A 23210-nucleotide genomic window follows, 5' to 3' on the forward strand; every position below is an offset into this window, starting at 1 on the left:
GATTCTAGGATATCAGGTCAATTTTCTTGGATAATTTCTTGAAAGATTCTCTACAAGCTCTTTTTTTAATCATGTCTTTCAAGTGGTCCAAAAATTCTGGATCTATTTTCCAGGTCACTTGTTTTTACAATGAGGCATTTTACAGTTTTTCTATTTTTTTTCATTCTTTTCATTTGAGTGATTCTTGATGTCCCATAATCACTAGCTTCCACTTGCCCAGTTCTGATTTTTAAGGAATTGTTTTCTTCAGTTAGCTTTTTAACTTCCTTTTGCATTTAGGCAATTTTACTTTTTAAAATTAATTCATTAATTTATTTTTAGCTTCAATATTCACTTCAAAAAGATTTTGAGTTCTAAATTTTCTCCCCATCTCACCCCTCACCCAACTGAAAGATGGCATTCATTCTGAATACTCTTTCCTCCAATCTGCCCTCTCTTCTATCACCCCCTCCTGTTCTTATCCCTTTCCCTTCTATTTTCCTCTAGGGAAAGGTAGATTTCTTTACCCCATTGTCTGTATGTCTTATTACTCAGTTGCGTGTAAAAACAATTTTTAACTTTTTGAAACTTTGGGTTCCAAATTATTTCCCTTCCTTCCTCCCCACCCACTCTCATTGAGAAGGCAAGCAACTCAATATAGTTATACATGTGTGGTCATGCAAGACACTTTCATAATAGTCATGTTGCTGAAAACTAACCATATTTCCCCCCCATCTTATTCTGCCCTCTGTTTATTCTATTCTCTCTTTTGACACTGTCCCTCTTCAAAACTGTTTGCTTCTGATTAACCCTCCCCTCCAATCTACCCTCCCTTCTATTATTCCCCCCCTCTTATCCCTTTCCCTCCTATTTTCCTGTAGAGTAAGATAGATTTCCATACCCAATTGAGTGTGTGTGTTATTCCCTCCTTATACCAAATCCAATGAGAATGAGCTTCATTTATTCCCTTTCACCTCTTCCATCTTCCCCTCCACTGTAAAAACTTTTTTTGTCTGTTTTATGTGAGATAATTTACCCCATTCTACCTCCCCCTTTCTTCTTCCCCAGTATAATTTTTTCTCACCCCTTAATTTATTTTTTTAGATATCATTTCATATTCAACTCACCCTATTCTCTCTGTCATGTGTGTGTGTATATATATATGTATATATGTGTGTATGTGTATATACATATATACATACATACATATATATATTATATATATATATATATATATATATATATATATATATATATATATATATATATATATATATATATATATATACAGAGAAAGAGAGAAAGACAGAGAGAGAGAGAGAGAGAGAGAGAGAGAGAGAGAGAGAGAGAGAGAGAGAGAGAGATCCCTCCAACTACTCTAATACTGACAAAGGTCTCATAAGTTACAAATACCATCTTTCCATGCAGGAATGTAAACATTTCAACTTCTATAAGTTCTTTATGATTTCTCTTTCCTGTTTACCTTTTTATGCTTCTCTTGAGTCTTGTATTTGAAAGTCAAGTTTTCTATTCAACTAGGGTCTTTTCATCAAGAATAACTGAAAGTCCTCTATTTCATTGAATATCAATTTTTTCCCCTAAAGGCTTGTACTCAGTTTTGCTAGGTAGGTAATTCTTCGTTTTCATCCTAGCTCCTTTGACCTCTGGGAATATGATATTCTAAGCTCTCCAGTCCTTTAATGTAGAAGCTGCTAAATCCACTGTTATCCTGACTGTGTTTTCCAAATACTTGTATTGTTTCTTTCTGGCTGCCTGCAATATTTTCTCCTTGACCTGGGGACTCTGGAATTTGGCTATAATATTTCTAGCAGTTTTCTTTGAGTATCTTTTCAGGAGGTGATAAGTGGATTTTTTCAGTTTCTATTATACTCTCTTTTTCTAGAATATCAGGGCAGTTCTCCTTGATAATTTCTTGAAAGATGATGCCTAGGCTCTTTTTTTTGATCACAGCTTTCAGGTAGTCCAATAATTCTTAAATTATCTCTCCTGGATCTAAGTCCAGGAGATCTAGATCCAGGTCAGTTGTTTTTCTTTTCCTCTTTTCTTTTCTTGTCTTTCTTTTTTTTTATTTTTAAGCAATTGGGGTTAAGTGACTTGCCCAGGGTCACACAGCTAGCAAGTGTGAAATGTTTGGTCTGAGGAGAGATTTTAACTCAGTTCTTCCTGACTTCAGGGCCAGTGCTCTATCCACTGTGCAATCTAGCTGCCTCATCAGTTGTTTTTTCAGTGAGATACTTCACATTGTCATCTATTTTTTTCATTCTTTTGGTTTTGTTTTATAATTTCTTGATTTCTCATGAAGTGATTAGCTTCCATTTGCTCCATTGGAATTTTTGAGTAATTATTTTTTTTTCATTTAGCTTTAGGACCTCCTTTTGCATTTGTCCAATTCTGCTGTTTAAGGCATTCTTCTCCTCATTGGCTTTTTGGACCTCTTTTGGAGTTGAGGTTAATTTATTTTTTCTTTTTGAAGGGGTTAGTTTATTTTTAAGGCATTATTTTCTTCAGTATTTTGGGCTCTCCTTTAGCAAGCTGTTTGCTTGTTTTTCATGATTTTCTTACATCAGTCTCATTTCTTTTTCCCAGTTTTTCCTTTACTTCTCTTACTTGCTTCTCAAAATCCTTTTTGAGCTCCTCCATGGCCTGGGACTGATTCATATTTTTTCTTGGAGGTTTTGGATGTAGGACGTTTGACTTTATTGACTTTTCTAGTTGTATGTATTAATCTTCTTTGTCACCAAAGTAAGATTCTATAGTTTGAGGGGTTTTTGTTTGTTTGTTTGTTTTTGCATTGTTTGCTCATATTCCCAGGCAATTATTTGACTTTTAAACTCTTTGTTAAGGTAAGGTCCTGATTCCTGTGTGGCGAGTGTACTGTCCCAAGTTTCGGGGGTTTTGTGCAGCTGTTTTCAGAGATACTTATAGCACCTGTAAACTTTTAGTTCTTTGAAGGTGGTATGATGAAATGTGAGATGTTTTCTCCTATCCTGGCCCATACTCTGGTCTATGATTGATCACAAGCATTTTTTTTTTTTTGCCTTGGAACAGTGAGGAGGATTCCCTCTCTACTGCTGCCACAAGGTCCACCATGCCAGTGATCCTTCTCACCCCAGGACCACCACCCAGGACTGCAACCCAAATCCAATCACAGGCAAAGCAAGAGAATCCTCCCTTAGGGCCAGTAAAGAGATCCCTGCAATCCTCTCCTCCATCTGATCATCTACTTGATTCCCCCTCTGTCTGTGTGCTGAGAGCTTTGAAAGCAGCAGTTGCTGCAGTGGACCACCACTCCAGGGCTGAACTAGGGCTGGAACGCAACTGTGTTGCTTTCTCACCCAGTCCAACAGACCTTTCCTATTGACTTTTTAAATTGTCTTTGGCATTTATGGGTTGAGAATTTTGGAAATTGTCACAGATACCCTTGATTCACTCCTCTGAGGCCTGCTCCAGTTTTGCTGAGGACTGGTCTTTGCCTGTGTGCCCACATTGAACTGTGCTCCTCTCCCTGCACCGCACAGCAGACCTTTCCCATTGACCATCCAGGTTATCTTGGACTGGAAATTTGTTTTACTGTTTTTTTTTGTTTGATGGTTTTTGTGGATTCTGCTGCTCTAGAATTTCCTTACACCCATTTTTACAGATATTTGGAGTGGTTGGGGGGGAGAGCTCAAGCAAGTAACTGCTTTTACTTTGCTATCTTGGCTCCACCAGGAATTCTAACTTTCAAGGAGTTGTTTTGTTCAGTGTTTTTTTTTTTTCTATTTAGACAACCATATATTTTAAGAAATTATTTTCTTCAGTCAATATTTGTCTTTCTTTGCCAAGCTGTTGACTTTCTTTTGCATATCCCTCATTGCTTTTTCCAATTTTTCTTCTACCACTTTTATTTGATTTTTGAAATCCTTTTTGAGTTCTTCCAAAAAAATTTTGGGGTGCTTGAGACCAATTCATATTGCCCTTTGAGGTTTCAAAAGAAGGCATTTTGACATTTTTGTCCTCTTTTAATTTAGTGTTTTGATCTTTTCTGTCACCATAATAGCTTTCTATGATCAAGGTTCTTTTTGTATTTGTTGCTCATTTTTAGCCTATTTTATGACTTTTAAAGTTGAGCTCTCCTCCTGGGGCACAGGGCACACTGTCCCAAGCTTATTTTGCTCAGAGCATGGTCATTGGCTTTCTTCTCCAGGGTCTTAGGTGCTGGTGGCTTGCTTCCTGCCCTGGGATGGTGTGGCCTAGTCACACTTCTTGTGTCCTGGGTGCTAAGGCTGGCAATTTACCTTCTGTTATGGGGCTGAAGTCCTCACAGATAGCCTGTTGTGCCACTTGCCTGATGATCCACAACCACAGTCCTTCAGCTGCTGATCTGTGCTGTGGCTAACAGCCTCCCTCTGGCTAGCCTAGACACTATGTGCACTGGGCTGTGCTTCCCTTCTACCAAAGTGTGACAGACCTTTACTGAAGTACCTTCAAGTTCTGTTAAGCTGAACTATTGTTATACTCTGTCTTTTTGTAGGTTCTGTTGCTACAGAATCCATTTAGGGCTTTGATTTAATGTTGTTTCCATGGGAAACTGGGGAGACCTCAGGCAATTTCCTGGTTTATTTCTGCCATCTTGGCTTTCCCTCCCAAAAAAGATATTCCACTCATTTTAGTATTGAAATGTAACATGGTGCAATGTGGATAGCAATGGATAGGAAGTCATATTACATCAGTTCAATTACTACCTTCATCTCATATTATTTATGTGATCATTTAAATTGTTTAAGTTCCCTGAGTCTGCATCCTCAAGGGTAAAAAGAGGGGATTGCCCTACATGATCTCCAAAATGTTTTAGAACTAAATGTTCAAACTGTCATGATCCTATCATATCCCAAGAGCTGTTTCCTCATCTTCAAAATGAATAATTAGATTACATGACATCTAAAGTCCCAACTAGCTTGATGTCCGTATGTAATGTGTGTGCTGTTGTTATCTGGAGCCTACTATTAAAGAGGCTGTTCAATTTAGGAAATTATAGGACAAATGAAGAAACAAAAACCTTTGTCTTCTGAGCTTCCAAATAAAATTATTTTTTCAACACCTCTTCACCCAACTATATTGTTTCCTCTGGAGATGTACATATTGTTAATATGAAATTCAAAGGGATTCAATGAGGGAAGCCTTAGAGTAATACTGACAAATATATCCAGAAGAGACCATGCAACAGATTTTCCAGAGTTTAATTTTACATGACAAGGAAATGAGGGCATTCATTTTTCAAAATGTCTCCTTTATCAATGAGGTGATAATTATCTTTTTGTAACATTGCCAAGTTTCTTGGACAGGGAAACTAATCAGCTATTTGTGGTTCCCTGGTCTGTTTACTGTATTTGACTGGTACTTTACTGAATTCTTCTGATGCCTTCTGTGTGTCAAAGACCAACAATTAGTTTATCTTACTTCTAATCTGAAAACAAAAACAAAAAAAGTGATTGGAGGAGATCGACAACTTCCATTTATGGATAACACTTTGCACATGTGGAACTTACTGGAGAAAACCACAAACATTTTAGCAATGCAATTGTGGAGCAGAAGTCGTGATCAAGAAGAATTGTTTAGGCTTAAGGAAGTCTTGGTTATGGTGAGAAAACTGTCTTTCTGTTGAGGTCAAATTTTTGTTTTTATTGCCTTTTTCTGTCAGTTGGAGCTTAAAGTGGGACATGGGTGTAAACCAGGAGAATATTTTGAGTGGAAATTCTCAAGCTGCAGGGCAATCAGAAACAAAACAAAACCAAAAACATAAAAAAGGAGCCTGGGGCAATCTACACATGGACAGACACAGTATCACGTATATGCCTTTAAACAAATGAGTGCATTAACATGATAGAATCCTTCATCCAATTCATAAAAATGTTTTTGACCTCAGTATCATAACAGGTGGAATTCATAAAGTACATTAAAGCTTTCAAGATCTTTTACAGAAATATTCTTACCAGAATTCCAGAGTTCATAATAATAGGCATGATGAGGCTATAGGCATAACAACAGGGTGGTTTATTGCTGAGGGAACTGAAACTCAGTGACTTGCCTAAAGATCAAACTGTTGATAAGTGTTAGAGTTCGGACTTGGAACATCATCTTCCTGAAATCAAGAGCACTAGGATTACCATGCAGATTGCTTTTTCTTATTGAAACAATTGACTTCCATAGTGTTACTGCTTGCAAGCTTTAATGAACTTAAATTCATAATCTTATCATCATTATTAACATCATCAAAATCACCAACTACTATTATAAATCATCCAATCTTTGACCCTTTTTTAGTTTAGGCACTTAACTTCACCTTGAGCCCTTTAGGTTTGTGAATATGCTCTGGTTACTGATATTGGCTGGACCTTTCTCCATTTCCCTAATTTTGAAGATATACATCAGGAAAATGTAGCCATTAACTATAACATGTAGTAAGTACTGAGAGAGAGGCTATGGAGTAGTGGACATGGAGTAAGGACTCAGTCATTCGCTTAATCAATATTTACTAAGCTTATAGGCAATGAAGAAACAGAACTATCACACTTTGCAGATGCTATTATGATATACTTAGAGAAACCTAAAGAACCAACTTTAAAAAAAAGCCTACTTGAAATAATTAACAACTTATGTAAAGTTGCAGGATGTAAAATAAACATTTATAAATCATAAGTCCTACATATTACCAACAAAGCCCAGCAGCAAGAGATAGAGAAATTCTGATTAAAATACGTAGACAACATAAAATACTCAGAAGTCTAACTGCCAAGATGAATAGAGAAACTATACTAATACAGTTACCAAACATTTTTCACACACAAAAATAATCTGATCTGTACAATTGGAAGAATATCAATTGCTCATGGGTAGGCCAAAACAATATATTAAAATATGATGATTCTACATAATTAACTTATCCAGTGCCATATTAATCAAACTACTAAAAACTCTTCTAGAGCTGGAAAAAAATAATAACAAAATTTATCCAGAAGAACAAAAGTAAATAATGTCAAGGGAATTAATGAAAAAATGTAAAGGAAGGTGATTTAATTTTATGAGATGTGAAACTATATTATAAAGTGTCAATCATCACAATTATATGATAGTGGCTAAGAGATAGAGTGGTAGATCAGTGCAATAGATTAAGTACACAAGATGCAGCAGTAAATGACCACAGTAAACTAGTATTTGCTAAACCCAAAGACTATAGCTTCTAAAATAAACTCACTATTTGACAAAAACTGCTGGGAAAACAGTATGGCCAAAACTAGGCATAACCAATATTTTACACCATATCAAGATAAGATTAAAATGGAAACATGATTTAGATATAAAAGGTGATACTATAAGCAAATTAGAAGAGCAAGGAATAGTTTACCTGTCAGAACTATGAAGAAGGGAAGAATTTTTGACCAAATAAGAGATAGAGAACTTTATAAGATATAAAATGGATCATTTTGAGTATACTAAATAAAAAAAAAATTGTGCAAATAAAACCAGTGCAACCAAGATTAGAAGGAAGGCAGAAAGCTAGGAAACATTTTTTTATAGCCAGTGTCTCTGATGAATGCCTCATTTCTCAAATATATAGAGCACTGAGTCAAATTTATAAGAATATAAGTGATTGCCCAGTGATAAATGATTAAAGGATAGGAACAGACATTTTTCAGATGATGATGTCAACGCTATCTATAATCACATAAAAGTTCTAAATCAGTATTGATTAGGAAAAAATTCAAATTAAAGCAACTCTGGAGTACTAACTCACCTATCAGATTGGCTAAAATGACAGAAAAGGAAAATGATAAATGTTGAAGAGGATGTGTAAAAATTAGCACATTAACGTACTTTGGTTGAGTTGTGAACTGATTCAAACATTCTGTAGAACAATTTGGAAATGTGCCCAAAAATCAATCACACTGTGCATACCACTGATTCTAGCAATGCCACTACCAGGTCTATATCCCAAAGAGATCACACACAAAAATTGGAAAATATACATATCACATGTACAAAAATATTTATAGCAGCTCTTTTCATGTTGGAAAAAAAATGGAAATTGAGGGGATGCTCATTAATTAGAGAACAGCTGAAAAAGTTGTGGTGTATGAATGCAATGTAATAACTATTGTGCTTTAAGAAATGATGAGCAGGAGGATTTAAAAAAAAACTGGAAAAACATACATGAACTGAAGCAAAGTGAAGTTAGCAGAACCAGGAGAAAAGTGTACACAGTAACAATATTATGTAATAATACACTATAAATGACTTAGCTCTTCTCAGAAACATAGTGGTTCAAGATAATCCCAAAGGATTCATGATATACCTCTATCAAATTGTTTACCATTTTAGGAAGTGAGAAAGGAGAGAGTGAGGAAAGTTTGGAACCCCAATTTTTTCATGAATGTTAAAATGTCTTTATAAGAAATTGGGGGAAAATGCTATTAGAAAACATTTGCTAAGCCTTAATAAATCTTCTGTGAGGGATGATAATTATTCCATTAAGAAATGGATCATAGAGTATATGGACCATAGAATATATTGAGTAAAATATAAGACTGGAGACAGGTAAGGAACAGCTAATGAAGGGTTTGAAATGCCAAACAGAGAGGTTTATAATTCATTTGAGATTTAAGCAAAGCAGAGTTGCACAGTCATGATCCTGACTCTCAGTATCATCTTTCTGAAGATGTATATGTAACATCAATCTACAGACTGACTTTTTATGTCCTTAAAAATAAAATTCCATAGTCACTTCCCAGTAATATTCCATACAAAGCCTTTCTTTCATGCCCAAGAAAAGTTAAGGAAAACCAAATGATATAATGACGGTATATGTATGGAATATTCCATGTCTATATTCCACTACAAAGTCCTGTACACAAACAAACAAACAAATAAATAAATAAACAAACACATAAAGAAATAAATAAATGCTGTATCACCATCTAGCTTGTCAGCAAACATTTATTAAGTGCTTACTATATTACAGATTCTAAACTATGTGCTGGGGATACAAAGAAAGAGAAAAAGAGTCTCTTCCTGAAGAAGATCACATGCTCATTCGAAAATAACATGCAACCAGTAAATACATAGACAATATGTAAAGTAAGTAAACTCAGAAGAAAGACACCAGCATGAAAGAGAATTAAGCAAAACTTTTTGTAGAAGATGAAATTTTTTGACTAAGACATTATTAAAACTCTTTTTTAAAACATAGACATTATTGAATCATTCTTGTCAAGGAATACTTACTGAACACTTTATAGGTAAAAGTGTTATACTATTTGTCCAGATAGGGGCTGAGGGGACTCAATATGATGGAACTACTACACACCATGTCTCTTCTCCTAAAGTAAAGTGATCACAAAGCCTATATGAATCCAGAATGAATTGTTTTTTGCAAGCCTGGAAGAAAGATTCTATAAGATCTCTTTGTGTGTGTGTGTGTGTGTGTGTGTGTGTGTGTGTGTGTTTGCAATCAAGGTCCCCTATTTGGGACAGAAGGGAAAAACAAAAGTACAATTTTCTGGGGAATATCTAAAAAATGACTTCACGCTGATATACTGATGCCTGGTGCATCTGAATCTTCTTGTCTTTAATGGCACAGATGTGATTAGTTGTCATCTTAAATGACTTTATTAGTCATAACTCAGCTAATGACAACCTCAGGAGAAAGTTTGGAATGAGGGGAGTGGGTGAGGATGTAAGTAAAGGGAGGCAGCTGTGCTCTGAGAATAAATAGCTTGCACTCCAAAATTATCTTCAATAGGAATCCTACATGTACAAGACCATCTTTGGGCTTTATTTAGGTGCAGAAGCCCCAGACTTCCTCAAGTGTGGGCTGCCATGTTACTGATCTCACCTCTATTTTCCCAATGTATTAGTAAATTTGTAATTGGCAAAATATGTGGGACAGAGGTTTTGGGAAAGTCAGCAGCCAGGTCAATGTAAATGCATATCCCCTCTTCTCCCCCCACAAAGTGAAAAACACATTTAAAGCATCAAAAGCCCTGCCCTCCATAGTAACCCATCCCACTGTTACATTTATACAACTCATTGTTGTAACACCTTTACCACCTCCCCCTCAAAAAACATTTATCGTATCCATTTTATGGATTTCAGGTTCCTTTAGGTTAATTTGCTTTTAGGAAAATGTAGGCTGTCCTTTGGAATCCATGAAGATTCCAAAAATTTTTGTTCTGATGGAACAATATGAGAATCCACTTTGTTTTCATTTGTTCTTATTTGTTTTATTCTAAAGGTGAAAAATTCTGATAGTATGTAAATGTGCACACAGCATTCCTATATCTCTTTTGATCCTCACAACACATTTGTGAGAAATTATTTTCATTATCTCTCACAGATTCCTATTTTAAATAAAGAGGCTAAGGGACATTTAGTGATATGGCCAGGATCACATAACCAGTATGTATCTGAGGCAATAATTCAAACTCAAGGGTTCTTGATTCCAAGCTGAATGTTCTATTCATTATGCCACCTAGATTCCTCTTTGAAACATGATTCCAGGTCTCAAGGAGTTTATAATTATGTAAAGATGCTTGGAGCAATGAATGAACAATATAACAAAAGAAGGATCAGAGAGGGCTTCTCCAATTCTCTTTTTCTGGTGGATTCCTCTCGGCCCCAAACCCTAAATATGTTGAGGTGTGTAATCGGATCATCAAGGCAAACTGAATGACAATGTGAGTACATTGGAGAAAATATTATTGTGCAGATATAGTTGTTTCATTTGGATAATCTCTGAGATAATAGCTATGAGATTTCTTAATTCTGTGATATTTAACCCCAGTAATTCATACACTTACATACCTTCTGGGAAAGACTAGTATTCCACTAATCTTTTACGCTGATTCTGGGAAATTACAACTTAATTCAAACATAGAAATCTTAGTAAAGCCACCATCTCTGTAGTGACATTCCAATGAGACCTTGAGGTTTATAAAATGCTTTATTTGCAAAAATCCAGTGAAACTGGTAGTGATGACTTCATTTTTCAAATAAGGAATTTAATGATCAGACATTGCATAGGTCATTCTCAAGGTTTTATACCTTGGACAGAGCCATGAGTCGACTCCATACATCTTAAATCAGAGCCCATTCACTCAGGTTAACTGACATGTATTAAGTGTCAGGGGCTATACTCAGCACTAAGGATACAAGTAAAGTCAAAAAGAAAATAGTGCTCACTCTCAAAGTGCTCACAGTCTATTCAGAGACTATAAAATATCTTTGTACAAATGAGATATATGAAAGATAAATTGAGTTGGTCTATAGAAAGAGCATTAGAATTAAAGATGACTAGAAAAATCTTATTGAAGAAGGGAAAACTTCAGCTATGATTTGAAAGATACAAGAGGAGCTAATAGGCAGAAATGAGGAGGAAGAATATTCTGGGCATGGAGGAGAAGCAGTGAAAATGTTCGGAGTTGGGAAACAGAGGGTCATGTGAGAGAAATGACAAGAAGACTAGTGTCACTGCATCACAGAATACACAGAGAAGAGTAAGGTGTAAAAAGACTGGAAAGGAGGAATAGGACAGATTATAAAGGTATTTTAAAGCTACAGAAAAGTTTCTATATTTGATTATAGTATATGACTGTGGTGGAAATCTATTGTGCTATAAGAAATGATGAGCAGGTCATTTTCAGAGAAGAAAAAACCTGAAAGACTTCCATGAAATGATGTAAAGTGAAGTGAACACAACCAGTAGAATAGTGTACATTGGACCTGTGATATTTTAAGATGATCAACTGTGCTTGACTTAACTATTCTTAGTGACCTAAAACAATTTTGAAGGATTTATGACAAAAAATATTACCTACCTGCAGAGAAAGAACTAAAGGAATCTGAATGCAGAAAGAAGCATTTTTAAATTAATCAACTTTTGCTCTGTGTTTTTGACAACATTTCTAATATAGATATAAGTTTTCCACAATTGCATCTGTATAACCTATATGAAAATGGTTGCTTTCTCAATGAAAGAGGAAGGTAGGGAGAAAATTTCCAATTCATTTTTGAAATGTTAAAAATCACCTATTTAATTTTTTTCTTCTTTTTCAATATAAATTTATTTAACTTTGGTTTTCAACATTTAAGTCCACAAGATTTTGAAATTCCAAATTTTCACAACATCTTGCCACTCCCCCTACTCTAAGAGAGCATGGATTCTGAATACCCCTTCCGCTATTCTGCCCTCTCTTCTATCTCTCCTCCCCCTTCTGTTTTCCCCTTCCCCTTCTATTTTCCTGTATGGGAGGATAGAGTTCTGTACCTCATTTCCTGTATTTCTTATTTCCCAGTTGCATGTGAAAACTTTTTTTTTTGAACACCTGTTTTTAAAACTTTGGGTTCCAAATTTTCTCCCTTACTCCCCACCCATGATAATTTAAAAGGCAAGCAACTCAATATAGGTTAAACATGTACACTTATGCAAAACATTTCCATAGTAGACATGGTGTGAAAACCTCCATTTCCCTTACTCCTATCCTCCCCCCCATTTATTCTATTCTTTCTTTTCACCCTGTCCCTCCTCAGAAGTATTTGCTTCTGATTACCTCCTTTCCCAATCTGCCCTCCTTTATATCATGCCCCTGCTCTCTTGTCCTCTTCCCCCCCCAATTTCCTGTAGGGTAAAACAGATTTGTATATCCAATTCAATGTGTATGTTATTCCCTCCTTAAGCCAAATCCTATGAGAATAAAATTCACTCATTCACTCTCACCTTCCCCCATTTCCTCTCCACTGTAAGAACCTTTTCTTTTCTATTTTTTAAAATAATTTACCCAGTTCTGCATCTCTGTTTCTTCTTCTCCGAGTATAATCCTCTCTCACTCCTTAATTTTATTCTCCAGACATGACCCGTCAATCTTCATCTCACCCTGTGCCCTCTATGTATTTATGTATATATGTATGTAGGTGTCTATCTATCCATCAACCCATCTACATATAATTTCCCCCCCTCCAACTACCCTAATACCCAACAAAGATCTCATGAGTTATAAATATATTTCCATGTGGAAATGCAAACAATTCAACCTTAATAAGTCTCTTATGATTTCTCTTTCCTGTTTACCTCTTCATGTTCCACTTGAGTCTTGAATTTGAAAGTCAAATTTTCTATTCAGATATGGTCTTTTCATCAAGAATGCTTGAAAGTCCTCTATTTCACTGAATAACCATTTTTTCCCCTGAAGGATTATACTCAGTTTTTCTGGGTAGGTGATTCTTGGTTGTAATCCTATCTCCTTTGCCCTCCAAAATATTATATTCCATGCCCTGCGGTTCTTTAATGTAGAAGCCACTAAATCTTGTGTTATCCTGATTGTGTTTCCACAATACTTGAATTATTTCTTTCTGGCAGTTTGTAATATTTTCTCCTTGACCTGGGAACTCTGGAATTTGGCTAATATTCCTAGCAGTTTTCCTTTGGGGATCTCTTTCAGGAGGAGATCAGTAGATTCTTTCCATTTTTTTTTTCCCTCTGGTTCTAAAATATCAGGGCAGTTTTCCTTGATAATTTCTTGAAAGATGATGTCTAGGCTCTTTTTTGATCATGGCTTTCAGATAGTCCAATAATTTTAAATTCTCTCTCCTGGATTTATTTTCCAGGTCAGTTGTTTTTCCAATGAGATATTTCAAAATGTTTTCTAATTTTTCATTCTTTTGGATTTGTTTTATAGTGTCTTCATTTCTCACAAAGTCACTAGCTTCCAATTGCTCTATTCTAATTTTTAAGGAAGTATTTTCTTTAGTAATCTTTTGGACTTCCTTTTCCATTTGGCCAATTTTTCTTTTTAGGGCATTCTTCTCCTCATTGGCTTTTTGGACCTCTTTTGCCATTTGGGTTAGGCTATTTTTTAAGGTGTTATTTTCTTCAGTATTTTTGAGGGGTCTCCTTTAGCAAGCGGTTGACTTGTTTTTCATGAATTTCTTGCATCACTCTCATTTATCATCCCAGTTTTTCCTCTACTTCTCTTACTTGCTTCTCAAAATCCCTTTTGACTTTCCAAGGCCTGTGATTCATATTTTTCTTGGAGGCTTTGGATGTAGGAGCTTTGACTTTGTTTTCTTCTTCTGATTGTATATTTTGATCTTCTTTGTCATCAAAATAAGATAATATAGTCTGACTCTTTTTGCCCTGCTTACTCATGATCCTGGCCAATTACTTGAGTTTTCAACTCTTTGTTAAGGTAAGAGTCTGCTTCCAATGTGGAGAATGTACTGTCCAAAAGTTTCAGGGGTTTATACAGCTATTTTCAGAGATACTTGTAGGGACCTGTAAATTTTCAGTTTTTTGCAAGGTGGTATGATAGGGTGTGAGGTGTTTACTCCTCTCCTGGACTGTGCTCTGGTCTGTTAGTGACAACCTGTCCTGGAACTGTGAGGAAGGCTTCCTCTCCACAGCTACTACAAGATCCACCACACCAGCACTCCTCCCAGCCGAAGGACTGTTGCCCAGAACTGTGACCCAGATCCAAGCACAAGCAAAGCAAGAGATTTCTGCCTCAGCACTGGCAAAGAGATCCCTGCAATCCCCCTCTAATCAGCCACTTGATTACCCTGCAATCTGTGGGCCAGAAGCTCAGGACACAGCCACCACCTCAGCTCCCACACTCTGCGCTTTGTGCTCTAGACCTGGATCTGAGACCTAGCTCCTCTCTCACCACAGAAACAGAATTATCCCCCTGACCTTCTAAGTTGTCTTTGATAGTCTTGAAACAACCACAGCAGACCATGATTCAGTCCTCTGAGGTCTGCTTCAGGTTTTGTGTGGCCTGTAACCCAAGCTGCACTGCACTCCTCTCCACATAGGGTGAAATATACCTTTCAGATCAATCATCAATATTGTCTTCAGCAGGAAATTTGCTTCACTCTGCCTTTTTGTAGGTTCTGCTGCTTTAGAATTTGTTTAGAGCCATTTTTATAGGTATTTGAAGGGGTTTGGGGGAGAACTCAAGCAAGTAACTGCTTTCACTCTACCATCTTGCCTCTGTGTCCCTCGTTAAAAATCATTTTTACATGCAAGTGGGAAAAAATTACATATTTTTTAAATGCATTTCTCTAATCAGTAATAATTTAGAGAATTTTTTCATGTCACTATTGACAGGCTTGATTTCTTCTTCTAAAAACTGCCTGTTTGGTGGAGCCAAGTTGGTGGAGTAAAAGCAGAAACTAGCCTGAGCTCTCACCCAAATCTCTCTAAATGCCTCTAAAAAGTAACTATGAACAAATTCCAGAGTGGCAGAACCCACAAAGAGAGGGTGAGGAAGTTTTCCAGCCCAAGAAAATCTGGAAAGTCCCCAGGAAAGGTCTGTTGCACTGTCCTGAGAGAGGAGCATTCAGTGTGCAGGGTGCAGCACAGATTGGGCCTAAGTAAAGCCTTAGCAGGCTTCAGGGGACTGAATCACCAGCATCAGTGACAGGTTCCAGTCTTCTCAGCCCACAGACAAGTCAAAAATGAAAAAGAAGGAACGTAGAAAAACAATGACCATAGAAAAGTATCTTGGTGACAGGGAAGATCAAAACACAAATTAAGGAGAGGATCAGATTGACAATATAACCACATCTGAAATCTAAGAGGGGAATATGAAGTGGTCTCAAGCCCAAAAAGCCTTCTTAGAAGAACTCAAGAAGGATTTTAAAAATCAAATAAGAGAGGTAGAAGAAAAATTGGCAAAACAAATGAGAGGTATGAAAGAGAGAGTCAATAGCTTGGAAAAGGAAGAATGAAAATTTGCTAGAGAAAACAAGTCCTTAAAAAGTAGAATTGGCTAAATGGAAAAGGAGGTACAAAAGCTAACTGAATAAAACAATTCATTAAAAATTAGAGTTGGACAAGTGGAAGCTAATGGCTTTGTGAGACATCAAGAATCAGTCAAACAAAATCAAATGAATGAAAATAAATGGAAGAAAATGTAAAATTCCTCTTTGGAAAAAAAAATCACCAGGAAAATAGATCCAGGAGAGATAACTTGAGAACTTGAGAATTATTGGTCTACTTGAAAGCCATGATGGAAAAAAAAAAGCCTTGTCAGCATCTCTCAGGAGATCATCAAGGAAAACTGCCCTGAGGCCCTAGAACCAGAGAGTAATATAGTCATTGAAAGAATCCACCAAAGACCTACTGAAAGAAATCCCAAATGGAAAAAAGCCAAGGGATATTGTAGTCAAATTACAGAATTATCAGGTCAAGGAGAAAATACTGTAAGCAATCAGAAAGAAACAACTCAAAAATCATGGAACTGCAGTCAGGATTAAGCAGGACTTTGCCACTTCTACATTAAAAGATAAGAAGGCTTGGAATATGACATTCAATAAGGCAAAGGAGCTTGGCTTATAACCAAAGATCAACTACCCAACAAAATTGAGCATATTCTTTCAGGGGAGGAGATGGATATTTAATGAAATAGGGGACTTGCAGACTTTCCGGATGAAAAGACTAGAGCTCAAAGGAAAAGTTGATTTTTAAATATAAGACTCAAGAGATGCATAAAAAGGTAAACAGGGAAGGGAAAAAAGTGTTATTCAATGGTGGTAATCTATTTACATCCCTACACAGAAAGATGTATAAGTCTTATAAGTCTTGAGAACTATATCTTTATTATGACATTTAGAAGATGTATACATAGGCAGAGGGAGTGGGCTTAAGTTGATTTTGATGTGACAATAATAATAAAAAAATAAGGAAGTGGTGAAAGAGAATTATAATGGGAGAAGAGGAAAGGGTAAAACAGAAAAAGGGTAAATTAAATCACATAAATACTAAAACATATTACAATATAGGGAAAGAAGGGAGGTAGAAGAATATTGTTGAACTTTACTCTCATTGGATTTGGCTCAAGGAGAGAGTATTATACTCAGTTTGGTATAGAAATTTAACTTGCCATACAGGTAGTAGGTGGGGAAATGGGAAAGAAAACGGAAAGAACAATAGAAGGGAGGGAAGAAGTAGTAAGGTTAAGGAAAGGAAAGGGAGGGACTGATAGATGGGGGAGCAGATTGAGGGAGGTGGTGGTGAAAAGCAAAATTCTGGTGAGGAGGGAAAGGGAGAAAAGGAGAAAGAAAATCATAAACACGGGAGGTGAGAATTGCATGGAGAGAAAGACATAGATAGTAATCATAAGTTTTAATGTGAATGGGATGAATTCTCCTATAAACTGGAAAACGATAGCAGAATGGATTAAAAACTATAATCTTGCAAAGAAGTAATATCATTACTAAATATATATGCACCAAAATGGTATAGCATCCAAATGCTTAGCAGAGAAGTTCAGGGAGTTACACGAAGGAATAGACAGCAAAACTATACTTGTGGGGGACCTGAACATGCCCCTCTCTGAACCAGATAAATTTACCCACAAAATAAGCAAGAAAGAAAGTAAGGAGGTGAATAAAATTTTAGAAAAGTTACATGAGATAGAACTATGGAGGAAATTCAATGGAGATAGAAAGAAATATAACTTTCTTTTTTCTCAATGGTACATGACATTTACACAAAAATTGACCATGTACTAGGGCACAAAAACCTCAAAATCCAGTGCAGAAAGGCAGAAATATTAAATGCATCCTTTTCAGATCATGGTGCAATTAAAAAATTTTATGTAATAAAGGGTCATGGAAAGATAGACTAAAAATTAATTGGAAACTAGATAATCTAATCCTAAAGAATAAATGGGTCAAACAACAAATCATAGAAACAATTAATAATTTCATTCAAGAGAATGGCAATAATGAGGCAACATACCAAAACATATGAAATGCAGAAAAAAGTTCTTAGGGAAAGTTTTTATATCTCTAACTGCTTACATGAATAAAACATAGAAAGAGGAGATCAATGAATTGGGAATAAAATTAAAAAAAAAGAAAATTAGAAAAAGAACAAATTAAAAATACTCAATTAAACACCAAATTAGAAATATTGAAAACCAAAGGAGAAATTAAGAAAATTGAAATTAAGAAAAGCATTGAACTAATAAATAAAACTAAGTGCTAGTTTAATGCAAAAAAATAAAAATAAAAAAGATTAACTTTTGGTTAATTTAATTAAAAAAAAGAAGAAAACCAAATTACCAGTATCAAAAACAAAAAGGGTGAATCCACCACCAAGGAAGAGGAAATTAAAACAATATGTAGGAACTGTTTTACCCAACTATATACCAAGAAACTTGACAGTCTTAGTGAGATGAATAAATATTTCCAAAATATAAATTGCAGGGGCAGCTAAGTGGTGCAGTAGATGGAGCACCGGCCCTGGATTCAAGAGGACCTGAGGGCAAATCTGGCCTCAGACACATAACACTTACTAGCTGTGTGACCCTGGGCAAGTCACTTAACCTCATTGCCTAGCCAAATATATATGTGTGTGTGTGTGTGTGTGTGTGTGTGTGTGTGTATAGATAGATAGATAGATAGATAGATAGATAGGTAGATAGATAGATAGATATAGGTATATATTTATAGATATAGATATAGATATAGATATGGATATAGAGATAGATATAGAGATAGATATAGATATAGATATAGATATAGATATAGATATAGATATAGATATAGATATAGATATAGATATAGATATAGATATAGATATAGATATAGATATAGATATAGATATAGATATGAATTGCCCAGATTAGCAGAAGAGGAACTAAAATACTTAAATGTCCCCATCTCAGAAAAATAAAGTGAACAAGCTATTGATGAGCTTTCTAAGAAAAAATCTTGAGGGTCAGATGTATTTACAAATGAATTCTTTCAAACATTTAAAGAACAATTAATTCCAATACTATATAGACTACTTGGGAAAATTGGCAAAGAAGGAGTCTTACCAAATTTATTTTTTTATGATACAAATGTAGCGCTGATACCTAAACCAGGAAGAGTCAAAATAGAGAAAGAAAATTATAGACCAATTTCCCTAATGAATATAGATGCAAAAATTTTAAACAAAATATTAGCAAATACATTGCAGCAACTTATCACAAGAATAATACACTATGACCAGGAAGGATTTATACCAGGAATGCAGGGCTGGTTCAATTTTGGGAAAAATAATTGATCATATCAACAACAACAACAACAACAAAAAAAACTAACCGAAACAACATGATTATCTCATTATAAGCAGCAAAAGCTTTTGACAAAAAACAACCCCAATTCCTATTGAAAATATTAGAGAGCATAGTAATAAATAGATTCTTCCTTAGAAATGGTAAGTAGCATCTACTTAAAACCTTCAGCAAGCATTACGTGTAATGCGGATAAGCTAGAAGCACTTGCAGTAAGAACAGCTGTGAAACAAGAATGTCCATTATCACCACTGTTGTTCAATATGGTACTGGAATCATTAGCTTTAGCAATAAGAGAAGAAAAATAACTTGAAGGTATTAGAATAGGTAAAGAAGAAACAAAGCTACACTCTTTGTAAGTATATGCTGATATACCTACAGAATCCTAGAGAATCAAGTAAAAAGCAACTTCAAATAATAAACAACTTTAGAAAAGTTGCATGATATAAAATAATCCCATATAAATCATTGGCATTTCTACATAATGCCAACAAAGCCCAAGAACAAGGGATAAAAAAAAGAAATTCCATTTAAAGTTACTGTAGACATTATAAAATATTTAGGAGTCTACCTACCAAAACAGACCCAAAAACCATAACAAATACAATTTAAAACACTTTTCACACAAATAAAATCAAATCTAAGTAATTGGGGAAAAAAATTATGTGTTCATGGGTAGGCCAAGCTAATAAAATAAAAATGAAAAGTCTAAATGAATTAATTTACTTATTCAGTACCATACCAATCAAGCTAACAAAAATATTTTACAGAGAGAAAAAAAAAATAATGATAACAAGATTCATCTGGAAGAACAAGAGGCCCTGAATATCAAGGGCAATAATGAAAAGAAATCCTAGGTAAGGTGATTTATCCATACCAGATCTTAAATGGCATTATAAAGCAGCAATCATCAAAATTACTTGGTACTGGCTAACAAATAGAGTGGTGGATCAGTGGAATAGGGTAGGTACCTAAGATACAGTAGTCAGTACCTGAGCTGTACTGTTCACATATCTTAGTACGTATGCAGTTATTTTTCACTCTAAGTTCAACTATCAAAGAAGCGTTTTTAATGAGAATTTTTCTTATTTTATTTATGTACATTTTTTTGCTGTTAAATAGTATTGTCAAATGAGAAAGTGACAATGTTAGTTCTGAAATTTAGTAAATAAGTTTGTATGTGTCCTACCATAATGTCTTCATGGATTTTATCTTGAGAAGATTATGATGATGGTGGTGAGTGTGATGATGGTGTTGCACATATATATGTATATATGTATATATGTGTGTATGCATACATACATACATATTATATTTAACATGCATAACAATTTGCATAGATTGGAGGCACATTATTTCAATTCAATTGTTATACAAAAGTATGTGAGAGGACCTATTTTGATCTTTCACAGTTCCATTATAATTTTGTTCATATATGGCAACAAGTTTTTCATGTAATTATAAGATAAAAGACAAAAGGTTTTGGCAAAGCTAAAATGCAACTCCAAAGTCATCCAGTCTCTCAAATATCTGAAGTATTAATTTCTTCTACAACCCCTCTGCTAATACTGATTAGTGCCAATGTTGAGTCCTATTAAACCATAACAATATTTATATTTAATCAGCATATTTCTATTGGGCTGGAACAAAATACTACATTTTACCTAAGCTTCGGGTGGTATCAGTTTGAGTACACAAGAGACTACTTCAAAAGATTTATTATTCGTATTAGTTAGGACTTATTCAGGCTGCCATTGAAAATCTGTATTGATTAATAAGACTAGCTGTTAAGAAAACTGATGTAATCTTTTTGATACTTTGAATGGAAAGCACTTCTTCACTCACATTGTGTTTATATTCCTCTCTAGGAATTAAAGCCATTGTCCTTGGTTCTTTTCGTTTAAAAGGAAGATGGATGAAACATGTTTCTCTATCACTCTAGGTCATCAAGTGTAAGTAGCATGACAGTTGTTATTGTTTGTCCTTCATTCTCTTTTTTAAAATTTTTAACATATGTTCTTAAAGCTTTGAGTTACAAATTGTCTCCCTTGCTCCTTCCCAACCCACCCTCATTAAAAAGGCAAGCATCTCAATGCATGTTATAGATGCAAAAACTTCCCTGGTAGTCCTGTTGTGAAAAACTAAGTACATGTCCCTTCATCCTATCTTACAACCCATTTATTCTATTCTCTCTTTTGACCCTGTCCCACCTCTGAAGAGTTTGCTTTTGATTATCCCCACTCCCAGTCTACCCTCCACTCTATCAACTCTGTGCTATCTTGTACCCTTCTGAACTTATTTTCCTGTAGGGTAAGATAGATTTCCATACACCATCGTGTGTTATTCCCTCCTTAAGCCAAATTTAAGATTCACTCATTCCCTCTCACCATCCCCCATTTCCCCTCCACTGTAAAAGCATTTTCTTGTCTGTTTCATGTAAGATAATTTACCCCATTCTACTTCTCCCTTTCTCCTTCCCACAATATAATCCTCTCTCACCCCTTAATTTTATTTTCCAGATATCACCCCTTCATCTTCAACTCACCCTGTGCCCTCTATCTATGTCTACATACATATAATTTTTATTTCCCTCCCACTACTCTAATACTGACAAATGACTCATTAGTTACAAATATCATCTTTCCATGCAGGAATGTAAACAACCTTGATAAGTCTCTTACGATTTCCCTTTTCTGTTTACCTCTTCCATGTTTCACTTGAGTCTTCTATTTAAAAGTCAAATTTTCTATTCAGCTCTGGTCTTTTCATCAAGAATGCTTGAAAGTCCTTGATTTCACTGAATGACCATTTTTTTCCCCTGAAGGATTATACTCAGTTTTGCTGGGTAGGTGATTCTTGGTTGTAATCCTACCTCCTTTGCCCTCAAGAATATTATATTCCATGTCCTGTGGTCCTTTAATGTAGAAGCTGCTAAATCTTGTGTTATCCTGATTGTGTTTCCTCCATACTTGAATTGTTTCCTTCTGGCACCTTGTAATATTTTCTCCTTGACCTGGGAACTCTGAAATTTGGCTACAATATTCCTAGAAGTTTTGTGTTGGGCATCTCTTTCAGGAGGTGATTGGTGGATTCTTTCCATTTCTCTTTTGCCGTCTGGTTCTAAAATATCAGAGTTTTCCTTGATCATTTCTTGAAAGATGATGTCTAGGCTATTTTTTCAATCATGGCTTTCAGATAGTCCAATAATTGTTAAGTTCTCTCTCCTGGATCTATTTTCCAGGTCAGTTGTAATTCCAATGAGATATTTCACATTCTCTTATATTTTTTCATTTTTTTGGATTAGTATTACAGTGCCTTTATTTCTAAAATTGTCACTAGTTTCCAATTTCTCCATTCTAACTTTTAAGGAAGTATTTTCTTCAGTAAGCTTTTGGACTTCTTTTTACATTTGGCCAATTTTGCTTTTTAGGGCATTCTCCTCATTGGTTTTTTGGACCTCTTTTGCCATTTGGGTAAGGGTATTTTTTAAGGTGTTAATTTCTTCAGTATTTTTTGGGGTCTCCTTTAGTGTCACTCTCAGTTTTTCCTCTACTTCTTTTACTTGCTTCTCAAAATTGTTTTTGAGTTCTTCCATGGCCTGGGACCAATTCATATTTTTCTTGGAGTCTTTGGATGTAGGAGCTTTGACTTCATTTTCTTCTGGTTTTATAGTTCAATCTTCTTTGTCACCAAAGTAAGATAATATAGGCTGACTCTTTTTGCGCTGCTTGCTCATGATCCCAGATAATTACTTGAGTCATAAACTGTTTGTTAAGGTAGGAATCTGTTTCCAGTGTGGAGAATGTACTGTCCCAAGCTTCAGGGGTTTTGTGCAGCTGTTTTCAGAGATACTTCTAGCGACCTGTAAATTTTTGGTTTTTGCAAGGTGGTATGATAAAGTGTGTGGTGTTTACTCCTTTCTGGCCTGGGCTTTGCTGTATGAGTGACCAAAAGCAATCTTTTCTGTCTTGGAACTGTGAGGCTTTCCTCTCTCCAGACAATACAAGCCCCACCACGCCAGCACTCCTCCTCACCCCAGGATGGCCACCCAGAACTGTGACCCATATCCAAGGACTGGCACAGCAAGAGAGTCCTGCACCAGCAGTGAGATCC

The sequence above is a fragment of the Phascolarctos cinereus genome, unplaced genomic scaffold (genome assembly GCF_003287225.1).
Source record: "Phascolarctos cinereus isolate Bilbo 61053 unplaced genomic scaffold, phaCin_HiC Scaffold_2;HRSCAF=192, whole genome shotgun sequence".
In the NCBI taxonomy this organism is placed as follows: Eukaryota; Metazoa; Chordata; class Mammalia; order Diprotodontia; family Phascolarctidae; genus Phascolarctos; species Phascolarctos cinereus.